This window comes from Rousettus aegyptiacus, unplaced genomic scaffold (assembly GCF_014176215.1).
Source record: "Rousettus aegyptiacus isolate mRouAeg1 unplaced genomic scaffold, mRouAeg1.p scaffold_m13_p_14, whole genome shotgun sequence".
Taxonomy (NCBI): Eukaryota; Metazoa; Chordata; class Mammalia; order Chiroptera; family Pteropodidae; genus Rousettus; species Rousettus aegyptiacus.
The window spans coordinates 5,652,440-5,668,424 of NW_023416289.1; the positions used below are offsets into that span (position 1 = coordinate 5,652,440).

The following is a 15,985-nucleotide window of genomic DNA, read 5'->3' on the forward strand; positions in this document are numbered from 1 at the left end:
TATATTTAGAACATATTTATATTTAGAACCTATATCTATTTAGAATACACACACACACACACACACACACACACACACACACACACGGATTCCGTTTTAAATAATGTTAACTACCCTGGAATTCAGATGGATGGAAAGGTGTGAAGATTCTGCTGCTTTTCCTTGGGTGCTTCTGAAGACTTGGCTGCTGAGGTTTGTTTTGGATGGCTGTGACCAGCAGATCACCATAGCATTTCGGATGCGAATTCAGGAACCCAGGTGCCAAGATTCGGGTGTCAGGAATTTGTTTTGTTTTTTTTTTTTTTTCTGGAAAAGAGATGTCATGAAACAAATGTAGACTTTATTTCTTCTTATTTTTTTTTTCCTCAGGGGGTGGAGATTGGGGTGGGGCGTGGGGCATTAAGTTCAACTCCAATCTGTCATCCGTCGCATTATAAATAGTTTTGGAACATTCTAAAAGAATCTCAATCTAGAAAAATGAAGTTTTGTTTGAAAAAAATCGGCAGACCTACAGTTTTAAAAGGGAAGCAAGATCTCTGAAGGATGTGTGCCCGTTTTGGGGAATATTATCAAGACCTGAGGATCCTTTTTTTCCCCAAGTTGGTTAATTGTACGGTCTCTAAAACTGCTACTTTCTGAAGAAAATTGCTGTGACAACCACATGAGAAAGCTCAAAAGACCCAACAGAAAACACTCTGCACCGTCGAGGCATCACCGGCAGTGAGTTTGGAAGGCAGTGCGACCCGTCCTCACCTCGAGGCCACTGACCGAGTTTCCGTAGTGACAGCGTCCCTTCCTCTAGCACCGAGGTCAGGTGTGGAGCTGAGGGGACCCAGAGTGACCTGGAACACGGGGCTGCCCCACTGTGGGCTCGGCCCTGTGAGGGGCTGGGCCGGGAATCTCTCCGTGCTTTGAAGGCACGTCGCCGGGGAGAAGTGTGTTCCCAGCGCCCGAGCCCGGCCTTCCCAGGCTCGCCGCGAGCCCGTTGAGTTGGCTCTCATGTGCGTTAGGGCAACGCGGCCATCGTCCTGCTCTTCCCTCGTTTGACATCTGCACAAGAAGGACCTTTTTTTTAAAAAAAAAAAAACTCAAGGAAACTGTGATACGTTGCCTTTCCAGTATTCCTGAAAGGATCTCTCCGATCGTTTGTAGATGATATTTTCAACACCGTCTTGTCCCTAACACGTAAGTTATGATTGATTTTTTTTTTTTTTTTTGTATTTCCGCTACGTGATCTCAGCCGATCTGAAACCACCTGTGGCAATCTCAACCGTAAATTTTTCCTTGATGGATATAAAAATCTCAGCTAATCACTAACTTGGTTTGGATCAGTTGACAAAATTAGCTTTCAAACAAAAATGCTAGAGTATTATGACAGTATTCAAAATTGATGTCCAGTGTCTCAGAGACATCTGCATTGGTTATAAAGACTTGGAACAGGTGGTAGCTTGAGCATATATGCGCCTCTTACTTAAATATTATTAAATGAGCAATTATAAAGTACCCAGAGCTATGCGTCTGACCTTCTTTAACGGCAGTTGGGGGATTAGCAGGGCTTGCATTTCATTTGATGCCACCAACTTTTCATGTAGTTACAGTGAATTTTTTAATAGAAATGGTGGGATATGCCAGTGCCTGTAATAAATCAATATTTCCTTGGTACCGGGGTCTATATTTTGGAGCACCTGAAAACAGTAGTTGGGAAAGGTTGGCTGTAGTCAGCCATCGAGTCATAAGTATCTCACATGTAACATATCCAAAACCAAACTCTTGATTCCCATAGTCCCCCGAGCCTTTCTCCCAGTGTCGCACAGTTTAGTAGTTTGCGCCGCCCGGTCGCCCAGCCTAACACCTCGGAGCTGTCGTCATTTGTCGACCAGTTCAGTTAGCTCTGCTTCCGCGATACGTCCGTGGTCTGACTCCTGACTCCCCCTTCACCGCCCCCTTTGCTGCCGTCTTGGTAAGAACTAGGAAGAGCCTCCTGCTTCAGCGTGTTCCTTTGAAGCGCGTCCGGTTATCTCACTCCCCCGGGCCCAGCTTAACCGTCACGCTGCGAAGCCCGACTTCTCACCCCTCCACCTGCCCCCTCGCAGTCTTTAGAACAGAGCTGGGCCTCCTCCAGCTCCTGGGACAGTGTCTGACACGTAGTAGGTACTTCTGCTGGGACAGTGTCTGGTACATAGTAGGTACTTCTGCTGGGACAGCGTCTGACACGTAGTAGGTACTTCTGCTGGGACAGCGTCTGACACGTAGTAGGTACTTCTGCTGGGACAGCGTCTGAACGTAGTAGGTACTTCTGCTGGGACAGCGTCTGACACGTAGTAGGTACTTCTGCTGGGATGGTTTCTGATACGTCGTAGGTACTCAACACCTGTCATTTCCTCACACCCGGGCTCACCATGTTAACCTTTAGTAAATTCTTTTTCACTCTGTACTTTTTCCTGAAATGTTAGGTCCTGTTTAACAGGCCTATTTTGGGGTTCATTTTTATTTTGCACCAAACATAGTCCCCCCTCCCAACAATACACCGAAACATCTTTGACGTTAAAAAAAACACATACGGAGAGGACAGAGGCTGCACGAGAGTGTCCCGTTTAAGCCTTTGGCATCCACGCTGGGAAGGTTTAGCAATCACTGGCAAAGAATTTATGCAAATACGAAAACCTTTTTTTTTTTTAAATGAGAAACATAAGTAAGTAATTATTTTCCCCGAGTAGCAGTGCTGCTAAAACTTAGAATAGTGGTGATTTGTCTCGTTTGTTGGTGTCCTTCATATTTTAGATTTCCCTGTTCTTGAAAAACGTAGTAGAGTAAAATTGTCATAAAATTAAATGAGTTTTCCAACGAAGCTCGGCCTTTCAGTACTGATTTCCGGAGTTCTGTAGGGAAGGCGACATGTACTGGACAGATTTTGGGCATAGAACTAGGGAAATCTCTGAGGAGTAAACCGACTTCCGCTAGACAAGCTGAAAACTGATTAAAATATTTATCATCCTTTGGGTATGCAATAGCTTTTGATGATGGAAGGCGTATTAATATTCATCTTTGCTGCTTGTCTACACTTCAGACAGATCCCAGGAAAGGATGTCCCGATGACCAGCTTTCTTTCCTCACCAGGAGTCCTCGAGCCCCGACACTGCCTGGAACCAAGCAGTGCCTTGTGATGTGATAGTGCTTTTCCTCTGGGAGATGAGGATGGGGGAATACGGACCAGGGGAGACGTTTGGGCTAGAACGCTTTAAAGGATTACCGCTTTCTCACAGGAAGTCTTTTGCTGGAACAAAGGGAAAAGTTCGGTCATAATTTTATGAGCAGCAGAACCGCCTTTGCTGTCTGAATCCACGAGGCAGACTTGGCTCCTCGGGCGGATGGGAGAGGTCTCCACCTCACACAGGGTTTTGGTGTGAACACCCCTGGAGGCTCAAGAGTCCCCTCTCTTTCTCCCTTCTTTGTCGAGGAAGGAGGAGAGAAGTCCATTGTGTTTGCTGCTGACTACTTGTTCTGGAGTGTTCCATCTCTGTTTTGTCTTGAGACAGAGTGAATATATTTGGTGTCCACATAACCAGGCATAAGTAGCATCAGGTGGCCTGCTGGGGTTCTCAGGATCTTAAAATTTGTTTTTTCCCCTTTTAATAAGAGAAAGGATCTGGCTTAATTAGTTTAGTTAATTAAACAGTGTTGTTTTCCGTCAAAATGGAAATAACCTCGATTACATTTTGAGAGCAAGGAAGAGCTTTGAAAGAACCTGACCTTTGTATTGAGTCCTGTGAAAAACCTGGAAACCGAATACAATATTCTTATAACAACGGCAATGTTTTAAGACACTGAGTTTCTGTTTCTTAAATCGGAAAATTGAGGATCCTCCCATCCCCCCAATTTGCATTTTAGTTTTTGCTTTTCCACGCTGACGTATTTTTTTATGAAAGGTACCTTAGACGTGGACAATAATTATATTTGAAACCTATTTTAATAGAGTGAAACCAGAAGAGAAATATCTCTTCTTCATCCTGGTCATCTCGTCATTCGTCTGCTCCGCTGGGCGCAGGTGAGTGCAAAGTTCTACAAAAAGCTACGACTTCCGTCTCCCAGGTCGATAAGGCACAAGGCAGGAAGTAACTCAGGGGAAGGAAATAAGAGAAAAGGGGTTTACGACAGTCCTTTGGGAATATGAAGGACGTCGATAGATGGAGGTAGGCGGGGGACATTCGCAGACAGCCAAATCAGTGGTAAATGCCAGCTCCGCCTGCCCATTCGGACAGACTGGAGGAGTCCGGCAGCGTGAGGACCTTCTTTTCTGACGCGTTTCTTTGCGGGGTACAGTGCTTTCACGCCTCGGGGACTGGCTGTCTCTCAAAAGTCGAGGGAACCAGAGTGGCAAACATTTGCAACTGAAAATAAAGTGAAAGCCATTATCTCGCATCTGTGAAGGTTTGCCTTGGGAAACAAGTCAAAATGATATTGTTCGTAGGAATTTCAAGACCTGCTACACGCCCTGGAGACAGCAAGCTAGCAGCCCTGTACATTTTGAGAAGAATCACAAGCGAGTTGAGGCATTTACCTGTCAGGTCCCCCTACCCCGCCTCCCCTTCCCCCCAAATTGAATACCAGCCAAATAATTTGGGACTTGGGTCAGAGGCAGGTCTTCCCACGTGGGAACCACTTGTGACTCTCTTCCTTGTTCGGGAGACTCAGGTCTGTTTCTTTTCCTTTGACATTGGGCTTGTGGCTGGCCGGACACGACATCGCCACTGCCTCTCGTAGAGGGGACAGTCTCGAGGACTTTGAGGAGTCACCTAACAGTGTACAGCCAGAGCGTTCTTCACGAGTCGTTTGATTTGGTTCAGCATGGCTGGTGCGGTAATCTGTCGTTTCCACTGTTTCTTTCCCACGCCTGTCACCCCGTCCTCTGGCGGACAGCCCCCCACCTTCGTGGCTGTGCGTGCCGTCCTGTATCTGCCATTGCACTTTGGCGTGACAGTCACACCACTTGAAGGACTGAGCCAGTGTTTAGGATGTAAATGGTGGTGGTCCACTCGGGCCTCTCCCAGCTTCGTATATAGATTTCCGCCAGACTCTCATTTTTTTTTCTATCGATGCGATGTTATTACGTTCTAGTGACTGGTGTTCATTACTCCTGAGGCACAAGGTGTTAATTCTTGAGTGATTAATAGCTCTTGTGAGTTCGTTCTTCAGACTCGGGCTTCTGAAAGATTGCCTTTACTTCAGTGCTGTTCAGGAACCGAAGGTCTTGAGTTAAATGAGAGGCCTCCTTACATATTAGTGACACAGAGAAATGATGTTACGGGCTACTGTTGCCTGCTACCAGCCAGCCTGATGGGGACAGTCACACCCACGTGGCGCTTCCCTGGAGAGCAAATGATCTTTGTGCCTTTGGGTGTGGCTTCTCTTCTGTGAGATCTCTTTAGTGCTCACACTGTCCGAGAAACCAGTCGCAGAGACATGGCCATGTTTGTCATTGCGTGATTTCTGTCACGGCCTGGAACATTCGTCCTAGGGTCTTTATTGACTGTATTGGTGATGCCCCACTGCTGGGCTCTGACAGGCTGAGGCCCGATGCCAGGGAGCCCTAGAATGTCAGAGTTGGAAGGGGCCTGAGGCGATCTCCCTGTCCTCTTTGGGAACAGGAGGGGCCCAGAGGGATAGAGGTTTGTCTGAGGGCATCAGAGCCAGACCTTGCTGGGCACAGAACCCAAATGTCCCACACCTCCTAATACCTGTGCCTTCTCAGATTCTCTTACCGACTTTTGGCCGGATGCTAGTAGCAGAATACGATAACACGGATGTTCCTCTGGAGCTTTTCCTCTGCCTCGTGTTTGGGCCGTGGCGGGTCGATGTTAGGCTCTTCGATGTGGTGTTGAGGCGGACGTTCGTTTTTGCTCTTGCAACGTTTGTTCCTCCTCTGACAGCACCTGGATGTCACCTCATGGACCCACTTTCTTCAGTGGCTGCAGGTGGAGGTGCATCCCCTTTGCCTGGCCACTCCACGAGCACGTGACCCGAGCTCGGTTTTTCAGCTGAGCTCTCCCAGGACCGTTTGCAGATGAAGAAGCGGAGGCTCAGAGAGACGAAGCGCCCTGGCCTAGGTCACGGGAGCAGTGAGTGAAAGAGAGCTGTGAGCAGAGGCCGTCTGCCTCCAGAGTCCCTTCTCTCCACCGAGGTGGTAATCTCAGCAAAAGCTCCTTTGATGGTGGACAGCTTCTAGCAAGGAACATTCCTGTCTTCCTGGCTGTTTTCAAATGCAGATCTAACCACGCCCCTCCCCATGTAAAGTCACTAATGGCTTCCCGATGCTCTCTCAGGATAAAGACTAAAAATCTTTTATTCTTAGCCTGAGTCTCCAGCTCACTGGCCTCCAGCCTCTTCGCCCCGGCCTTCCCGCCCCCGGCCTCGTCGTGCCCCCCCCCCCCCCCGGCCTCTTCGCCCCGGCCTTCCCGCCTCCGGCCTCTTCGCCCCCAGCCTTCCTACTGCCCCGGCGTTTTCTCCGGCGTTTTCTCCGTGACTCTAGCGCTTCGTTCTTCAAGGCCTTTGCAAGTGTCATTTCCTCCTCCTGGGCTGTCTTTTCCCACCAAAGCATAGATAGAGATTCTTTCTACTTGGTTTTTCAGATGGGAGCTCCCTTTGTCTCTTCCTTGGGACAAGGACGCCCTTGACCTGCCTCACAGGGTCAGGTCCCCATGCTCTGTGTCCCTGTCACCCTCAGGGAAGCCATGCCGGGGAGCTCAGGCTTTATCCTGGAGGCATCGAGTATTTGTGGTTGACAAATCTTGGGACCCCGTGCTGCCAGAGACATGAAAATGACAGACGTGATTTCCGGTAGTTAATTCGTGAGTCTCATGAACACTCTCCTTTGACAAATAACTGGGGATTATCGATCCTATTGCAAAATGGAATGTGGATAGCCACGCAGTTTCTTCGATTATATTCTTCCAAGTTACGGACTACAAGCCGGTTCCGTAGAGTCAAGCCGGGCGCCGTTATCTGCAGCGAGACAGCCCTCATCAGACTTCTGAGAGGCGAGTCCAGGACACACAGCCGTGCCGTGCAGACCCGTGGCGAGGCCGTGGTCCAGTTCTTCGACGCATTACGAGCAGACGAGTGGCTCGATGAAGGCCGGCTGCCTCTGCGGAAGGCACCTCAGTCACAGCCTTCGTGATACTCCTTCTCCGTTTTCAGTATCTTCCAAACATCGCTCATCATAGACTTTAAGGAAGGCCGGGGTTCCTGCGGGGGGCTCATGTTTTCCTTTCAATAGCCACAAGCAACCCCGGGAACCCCGGCCGCCAGCCTTTGCCCTGCCGGAAAGGTCAGCAGCCGTTGTCTTCGATGGGGCACCATGGCTGCCGAGGGCGGGAGTCAGTGCGACGAGCAGGGGATCCCGAGGCCCCACGCGGAATCCGGGTGGTGGTTCCAGACCTGCCATTTAGACGCCGCTCGCTCTTATTCTCCCCGTGTCGGCGTCCAGGATCGCCAGCCAGTTTGAGGGGACCCGGAGGTTCCCTGGCCCAGGCCCCCCTTGGCACGTGCACAAGAATCCCTTATGCTCACCGAGCTGGAATCTCCTGGTGAGAAGTGATTTGTTGTCCTGATTAGAATGTAAACACTTGCCGAAGTTGGGTTCCGTCTCTCGTGTGAGTTTTATTATAGCCTTCTGTGTTTATAAACATGTCTCGAGCGTGAGGGAGAAACGTGATAAGCTCGGAGTCCCCGGGAGAGTATCCATTTGTTCTCTCTGTGGGCCGGAGTGAGCATAACTCAGCGTCCTCCTCCGAGGGCCCTGTATCCTTCTCACTCGTGCGAGCCGCTCTGGGACGCTGTCCAGAATGCCGCCGCCCGATTGCTCCATCCTCTTCTAATAGCGTCCCTAAAGTCTTTTGACAGAGTATGTTTCCTATTCTGTTGGAATCTACTAGAAGGACACAATGTCCAGGTAAGGCTTCCGTTCAATCCAGCGAACAGTTATTGATTTAAAAAAAAAAAAATTCAGTGTGTCAGGCGTGGGTAAAAGTGCAGGATCGCTTGCGTATCTGGAGCTCGCGTGCAGGTTAAGGAACTAGACACACACGTGACCAAGACGTGACATGGAATGTCACGTGAGAGAGACAAAACACCAGAGTGTCCCAGAGACCCTACGTCGGGTTGAGAAAACTGGGGACGGCTTCCTGGAAGAGGAGGCGCCTTCTGACTGTACCCTGGAGGGTGAACTGACTTTTAGATGGCGAAGTTTTCGCAGGTGTGGCAGAGAGGGCTGATTTTAGGCAGGGCACACAGGATGCTCAGGCGTGTGCACAGAAGTAACGTGCTTCCCGTACCCGGTGCTTCGGGGGCCTGTTTGGGGTGGCGGGGCAGAGAAGGGGGCGGGCGCCTGGGGACTAGGGAACAAGCGGAAAGAGGGGAACGTGCCGGCTCATCAAGAGCCTCGAAGGTCTTTGTTCTGGAGGGGATGGTGGCGCGAAGTGGTTTCAGAGATTTTTAAGTCGGAGAGTGGTACAGTCGGATTCATTTTCCAAACACGTAACCGGCAAGCGACACAGTGGGTAGATGGCAGCGAGGAGAGGCCGGGGGCGTGGGGACCTGTCGCAGATGTTCTGGTGAGAAATAATGAGGTTCTGAAAACGGGGCAGTGATGGAGGGAAGAAAAAGGGGGGTCGAGCTGCGTTTTTAAAATGGTCCATAAGGGGGGAGGCAGGGGGGGTACAAGGGGTCAAACATGTGGTGACAGAAAGAACTCTAACTACGGGCGGCGAACACACAATGTAAATATGTGTATGCCTTACCGGATTTTGTCAACCAGTGTCACCATAAACTAATAAAAATAAAGAAAAATAAAATAAAAAATAAATGAACGAAATGGTACAGAGAATTTCCCTATGAGTTGGGAGTTAGGGAGTAGAGATGGGGAAGAGTCACAGGCAATTTTACAAGATTTTTAGTCTTAACTACGGGATGGATGGGGATGTTTACCGAGCTGGAAGACAGAAGAGGAGGAAGTCTGGGTGCTTATCGAGTCTGAGGAGCCAGGAGAGCATCTCAGGAGGTCAGGGAGCTCTGGTCTGGAGCTCGCTCGATTTGGGAGTTTCGTACATGTCTTCAGGAGGCATTCCTTAGGCGCCTGGCCCGTGCCAGGCACCGTTCTCCCAGATGTTGACCCATGCTTGAAAGCACCTGACCCGGGGCGGTCGTCTACATGGGGACAAGAGCTGAAATAATTGGCGCAAGCGGGAATGCAGACTGAAGAGTAAAGGTCATCGAGGAGAACCCGTGGGGCGCCCCGAGATGGCGGGAGAGAGGGGTTCGGAGAAAACCCAGGGAAGGCGGTGGAATCGGGGAGACGAGTCATGTCAAACCCTGCAGAGAAGTCAGTAGGGTCAAGAGCGAGCCTGCTGGTGGTTCGCACAGAAGGGGTTCCAGCGGAAGGTACCGGCAGAGGATAAGGGGAAGAAGGCGGGTGAGCCCGTCTCTGCATTTCTGAGATGCGATCTGAGAGATTGCTCAGAACAGCTCGACCTGCTAGGCGTGTTCATAGGTCAGCCCCAGGGACCTGAGGAGAAGCACATTTTAGCCAGAGGGGCTGTTGCAGTCAGCTCTCTTCCGAGTTCCTCCAGAAGTTCGTCTGTAGACATTCAGTGACTCAGTGGCTGACTACATAAAGGGCGACCTAAAGGGGTAAACGTTTTAATTTGCAAAACCATCGTTTTAAATCACCAAATGGGAGGCAGTTTAGCCGTGCATCTCCAAAACTGCACCCGGCCCCGGCCGTGGTTCTGCAATTTATGTCGAAAACTAAAATTGAACTCCGTGGCATAAAAACAGATTGTTGATTTTGTGATTAATTGGGTCTCTGAGGCCAAGGAAACTCTTAATGGTGTAGACCAGTTACACAGGTGTGGTAGTATTTGCGGAGCAAAATGAAAAATCAATACTGTAACCACAGGATAGCTCTCCTAAAAACCAAGGTGTGTTTTGTTGCAAATTGCACGGAAGAAACCAACCCCCGAAGGGACAAACACACCTTCGTTATTGCACAAGTGTGTGTCTATTTGTGGAAAAGCCGAGGAAACTGGTTGGGTATTATTATAATATAGCTGGGGGTACTAGGATAAGGATCAAATTGTTGCAATTTTGAGTCCAACTTCACTTACGGTTACGTGTGTCCTAAGGCAAGCTCAGCCCGTAATCTCTAGAAGGGTTGTGCGGTCAGAAGCCAGGATACCTGGGTGATGCTTCAGCCTCTGCTAATCACACTGAGGAGTCAGACAGGTCTATTCACGACCTCCCTCTCCCCCTCCCCCCTCCCCACGTGTGTTTTGAGGTTTTCTGTGTTAGTACCTCAAGAGATTCATTGGCACACTTGAGTGAAAAAGTGTGGCTGACGCCTTCCATTAGCATCATTAAGAATAAGACGCACGAGGGGCCGTTTACATTTCTTCCATCCCTAGAAGTGGGGATTATACTTCTTTTAAGCCTGTGCATTTAGAGGGGTGCGTGGGGAATTCCTTTCTCGTTCCGTCTTTTGTTTTGGCACAAGCGAACGATTCCTGCCTGCCACGGCAGCAGAATGATCATAACAGGCTGCGTTCGACACAGAATTGTCCAGCGGAGAGGGAATGTTTACAGACAGGAGTGCTGGGAACCGGGAAGTGACTTGCTCACAGGTCCCTCTGAGTGGGCCCCAGCGCCAAGGTGTGAGAAGCAGGCATGTCAACGTCCAGGCAGAGAGTCACACTGTGACCCTCTCTGCCATTTTCCTACGTCGAGTTGGTGGTGTTCATCACGATCCGCGATCCGGGTGAAATTCGCTACCAGCTTCTTAGCCGAGTACGTGATAAAGTTCTGTCCTTCCAGGTCAGGCCTCACGCCGAGGTCCGAAGAATAAAATCCGGCTTAAAGAAAGGAGTGTCAGTGGACATGCTATGAGCTCTTTCTAACGAACTGTGCCTCAAGCGGCCCTTTTAAACCGCTTCTGTGCTGTGCGGCTTAAGATTCCTTGCGTGCTAGGGTTCGCGGTGGGCCGCGCTGGACGGATGGGCAGAGGTGGCGATTCGCTCCTTTCTTTCCTCGTCTATTTTTCTTCTCCTTGTTGCAACTTAAGAAAGGAATCGTGTGGTCTTTTGTAACGTAGAGATTAGTGCGCTGTTTTAAAGTCCCTTTTTCGTAATCTGTCTTAGGAGCAGACTCTTTGCGAAAGGAACACCCCCGTCTTCTCGGAATGACAGTGAGAACCCCACGGTTTGGATCACCTCCAGCAGCTTTGTTCCCTGAAAAGCGAACTAGATTCGATGAATAGCAGTTGGGTGTATTTGATGAGTGCGAGGGCAGGAAAATGTCCTTGTCTCTGACGAGGCGCTCGCCGTCAGGCACATTGACTATCGGGGGGTAAAATCAGCCTTAATCTCCAAAGGGAAAACCCCAGAGCATGAAACCGTGCCCGCCACAAATGCCGTAAATCTTGCAAACCATGTAGGTTTTCTGTTTGGGGGCAACATCAAAGCCCAGCGGCTCGAGAGATGAAAGCATGTTTGACAAGCAAAACTTTCCCTGTGCCTGCTCTTTACGAGATCCGGCCTGTCTTTTGCCTTTGCTTCACCTCGGTATGACTTCCTTTCTTCCCACGAAGTGGGAAGTCTCACCTTCTCAAATCTGGAGCAGGCTGCGATGGTTTCTTTCTTTTTTTTTTTTTCTTTTTCTTTCTTTCTTTCTTTTTTTTTTTAAAAGCGAGTCCCTCATCCTTCCAGCATCATCCTGCCCCCGTGGTGGACAGCACCTTTTCACGGTCACTTCCCAGGAACCCTTTTATTTGCAGGAGAGTTGCAGAGCCTTTGGCTGACCGTAAGATCAAACAGCAGGAAGACGGTGGCTCCCTTCAGCTGAGACAAAGGACTTAGTCTTTTACCTTAGAGTCTCCTTTTCTTTTAAAACCATCTTCTCTGCCATTCCGGAAGAGATGCTTGAGTTTTTGTTTGTTTGTTTGTTTTTGGGGTGCCTCAGTGCTTTCTTTGTAGCAGATTGGGAATAAGTGACTGTATTTTTGCTCTCATCAGGAAAAATACTTTTCAGATTAAACCAAATTATAATAGTTTCACAAAGTAAAAACTTTTCTTCAGTAGTTGTGGGTTTTTTTTTTTTTTTTTTTTTTTTTTTTTGGAAAGTAAGATGCGATAAGAAGTTGCTTTGAAATAAAACCCAACTGTTTAAAGGAATTGTATTCTCTAAAGTCAAACATTCCTGCCTCCTGCTGGGTCCCTGGAAGACCCGGGTCCGGCTGCCCCTCAGGGCGGCCAGACAGCAAGTAGATGACAGCCAGGGCGGGGAATGGCTTTTAAGGGTAAAGCCCACCGCGTCAAATCTCATTACCGGAAAAGCGCTTGGTGTCTGAGGATAGGTATTCCCAAGCAGAAGGACGGCGGTGGGGAATGGTGCAGAGGCTCACTAAAATACCTTAAATCGTCTCCGTCGAACATGTAGCATCGTTCGAGGTCAGACAGAGCCGAAACTTGAACAGCTGTACAACAAGCATCCGAGATTGTTTTTAATTGTGTCCCCTTTCTCTAACAGCAGTAATTCTTGTTTATATTGTCAAGAACCTTTCCACCGAGCACAAGCACACCATACTTGAAGGTCAAATGCTTAACCCTTCTGCATGGTTACAAGGAAAACGGGCCCTTTTGTTTTCATTAATGTATACCCCAGCCTCCTCGACGGGGAGAACGGGGGCCTCAGGCGCTCACCAGGCTGAAGTAACTTATTGTCACGGCGCCACAAAGAGAGCATATTTTCGCTTCCATACAACAGTTGCTTGGCTTTCGCCTGTGCGCCCGACCACAAGGCGGTCTGGCCATTTATCAACAGGCAGACGCTTTGGGTACCATTTTGTTCCTTTGACCTGTGTTACTTTTAAGTGACCCGACCAAATTGCTTAAAAATTTTTCCCTTTCTGCTGTCACTGTTTAAAGCTGCTTAATGTCTCTGCGGTGACCCTCCCCCGTCCCCCTTTAACACTTTACATCCCTGTTTATCACAGCACCTGTTACTGTAGCGAACCATGAAATCTCAAACGCTGTGCGGCTCTTAGTGCCCATAACGCTTTATCGCATGTACGCGGAGCCTCTCCTGACGGCCGGGACGGCCCGTGAAGGTCAGCGGGCGGGTGCGTGTGTGTCCACGGACCCACGCGCGTTTATTTTGGGAGGGGGGGGGGCCGTAGGAAAGGGCCTTGGCGTAGTTACTCGTTTGCCAGGATGGAGGTGTTTCTCAATTCCGCTCCGTAAGAGTTAACGAAAGGGGGCCAGCTCGGCAAATGTTACATATGAGCCTCCAACGCGAAGGCTTCTTTGTGACCGAAACAAAAATGCCGCAGCAGGTGGTGGACCCAAGCCCAGGAGGGAGGAGGAGGCTCAGTTGTTGCCCTTTTTTTTTTTTCTCATCCTTTCAAAATGGCCATTGTCTAACCCCAAAGTTAAAGTGCCGCCGCCCGGGCTCATGGAGGTGGTTCCCGCGTGAAAGGGCTGTCCCTGTCCCTGGTTTCCTCCAGCGGGTTCATCTCTGAGTTGCAACGTTCAGCCACGCAACAAGGCAAGTCTCTTGATGAGATGCCGTCCGCCCATCAAAGCGCAAGACGGGCCCGACCGTGGCCAGCTGAGTTACGTAGGGGTTCGTGCCGGCAGCGTGTGCTGCAGGTTTTTAGATCGTCGTGCGCAAGACAGAAACGGGGCTTTTGTCATCCTTGGGTCTCTCAAAGCGACTTTGCGGTGACCACAGTACCGTTTCAAAGCTAAGATGGGACTCCGCCCTCTGTACCTGTTTCTGTCAAGGTGTTTCTTCTTTGGGGGTGTAGCTTTGAAAAGGAATTGATTCTTGATGTTGGAATAATTGCTTTCTTTCCCTAAAAAATGAATGAAATGTAGTTTATAACTCTAGAACTTAGAGCACCGGAAGTAGGAGGGATTAAAAGGCGGGTCAGAGGGCCAGGCGGACTACCGGGCAGATTCCCGGTACTGCCTCTGATGAAAGTGCCACCAGGAGGCCCTTTCCTGCCGGTCCCTCTGTGTGCTCATTGAGTTATCCTGATTGTCCTGTTTATTCCACATCACGGTTGAGATGATTGAAGACAAGGAACACAGCGTCATGATCGTTGTCTTTTATAAATTCCCGAGAAGTCTGGAGTCGAAAACCTCATATCCATAAGTTTGGACGTTATTAACCGTGATCGGTATGCAGACGCTCCTTCGATCTCGTTCTCTCATACACCAGTTGCCCGCGTGAGCCTCGGCTATGTTCCTAACTGGGGAGAAGCCGTGTTTCTGTGGCCAAGGACACACGTGTGATCTAATGACAGCCACCCTCGGCGGCACCAAACAAACAGGTAAACAGGATGGCGTCTCCCGAACTCCGGGACTTCTGTGACTTCCGGGATAACACTAGCACTCAGAAGTGGGAGATTCCATCTGACCACTCAGAGGCCTGTCACGTGTAACGTTCACACGTGTGAGAAAGGGCGAAAAAAAATCCCGAACAATGATGTCACTTTCAACCCTGATTTGGGCATTATGGCTTTGAAGGGTCTGAGGTGCCTGGAGTGGATCTAGGTGGAAGGACGGTTTGGTAGGTAGGAGGCTCGGCCACCATCTGCTTGTCGTCTCGCGCATTCAAAGGATGATGCTGTTCCCCGTGACCCCAGGTCCGCCGTCCGCGTGGGACTCTGGACGGTCAGGGAGTGAGCCTCCGTGTCTTCCACAGTAGAGACTTGTCTCCGAGCCCTCGTCTGTTCCTGAGTTCGCTGTCAGGGACTTAGCGTCATTACGCCCGTCTCTCTAACCTCCCTTCCTCCGTCACACAGAGTAAAGCCGTGAGGCCCCGGCCCGTTGTTAAGCACCCGTAAAACGAGTTTGCGAATGATAATAACCACCAACCTCGTCGGGTCGTTAGAAGGGTAAAATGAGTTGCCGTGTCCCCGTCTCAGAAAAAGCGCTCCCTATGTTGTTAGTCCTTTCATAGTCCGGTGGGTAAGAAAGTAAACTCTGCTACCAGACCGCCTAGGTTCAGGTCCCGCCCTATCGCTTACCCGTGTGTGATCAAAGGCAAGTTACTTCGCTATCAATTAACCATACAACTGATTCCATTGAGATCGTTATGAAGATTTAACGAGGAATACATGAAAAGTGATTAGGACAGGGCGTGGCATAGGATGAATATTCAACAAGTGAGAGTTTTTGTTACTGACTTGTTAATACCGTCCTGATGTAGTTTATATAGCTGCTCAAAAGTGTTTTTCTTTTCACAGTTACTGTTAATGCACTAGTAATATGTGCCTACACTGCTGATTCAATAGTCACTTAAATAGGTCTTGAATTCCAGTTTGAGAACTGTATACCCAGATCGTGTGTGTGTCTGTGTGCTGTGTCTTTCTGTCTGTCTGTCTGTCTCCTCTGAAGAGATGCGTGCCCAGTTGCAAGTGATAATGACGTAGAGCACTTTGTAGACCGTGGCGTTTACGGAGAGTGACCTGTGCAGGGACAGCAGCGGTCTCAGGTGGGCATTATCTGAGGACAAGGGCACCAACTGCTCACGCGATCGTCACTGAATTCTCTTTCCCTACCAGATCGTTACTTCATTGAGAGTTTTAAGAGTCACATCGTTGGTAGCATGAGCTGTTTCATTATAGTGAGACATAGCTCTGACCTCAAGACTCTTAGGAAAAGTAAGATTTTTTTTTTTTAAAAGGGTAGGCAGGTGTATGCCATGAAATTTATTAGTTCTATCTTTGTTCTTCCAGGTCTACATTTTCGTTTTCATTGCCTCGAAATGAAAAGGGGAAGAGTACTTAGCAGATCAGCGTGAAACGATTATGTTGAGGTCCTAACAGACAATGAACGGGGCCTTCTGGTAGAGTAACTGTTTTATACATGGGTTTTAAAAATCAAAATCAATTCTAAGAGCTTTATGGAATCCAACAGTTATTTTATGTGTC

The 15,985-nt window shown here is 49.2% G+C and overlaps 1 protein-coding gene and 1 long non-coding RNA gene across 5 annotated transcripts in view; both read left to right on the forward strand.

Annotated features, from left to right (window-relative positions):
• FTO (FTO alpha-ketoglutarate dependent dioxygenase) overlaps window positions 1-15,985 on the forward strand; it is a 310,416-nt gene that overhangs the window by 139,306 nt on the left and 155,125 nt on the right. The gene's annotated exons all lie outside the window — the stretch shown is intronic.
• On the forward strand, window positions 26-2,675 carry LOC118611333. The gene is made up of 2 exons (XR_004954208.1): window positions 26-2,151; window positions 2,187-2,675. It is a non-coding gene; the product is annotated as an uncharacterized LOC118611333 (long non-coding RNA).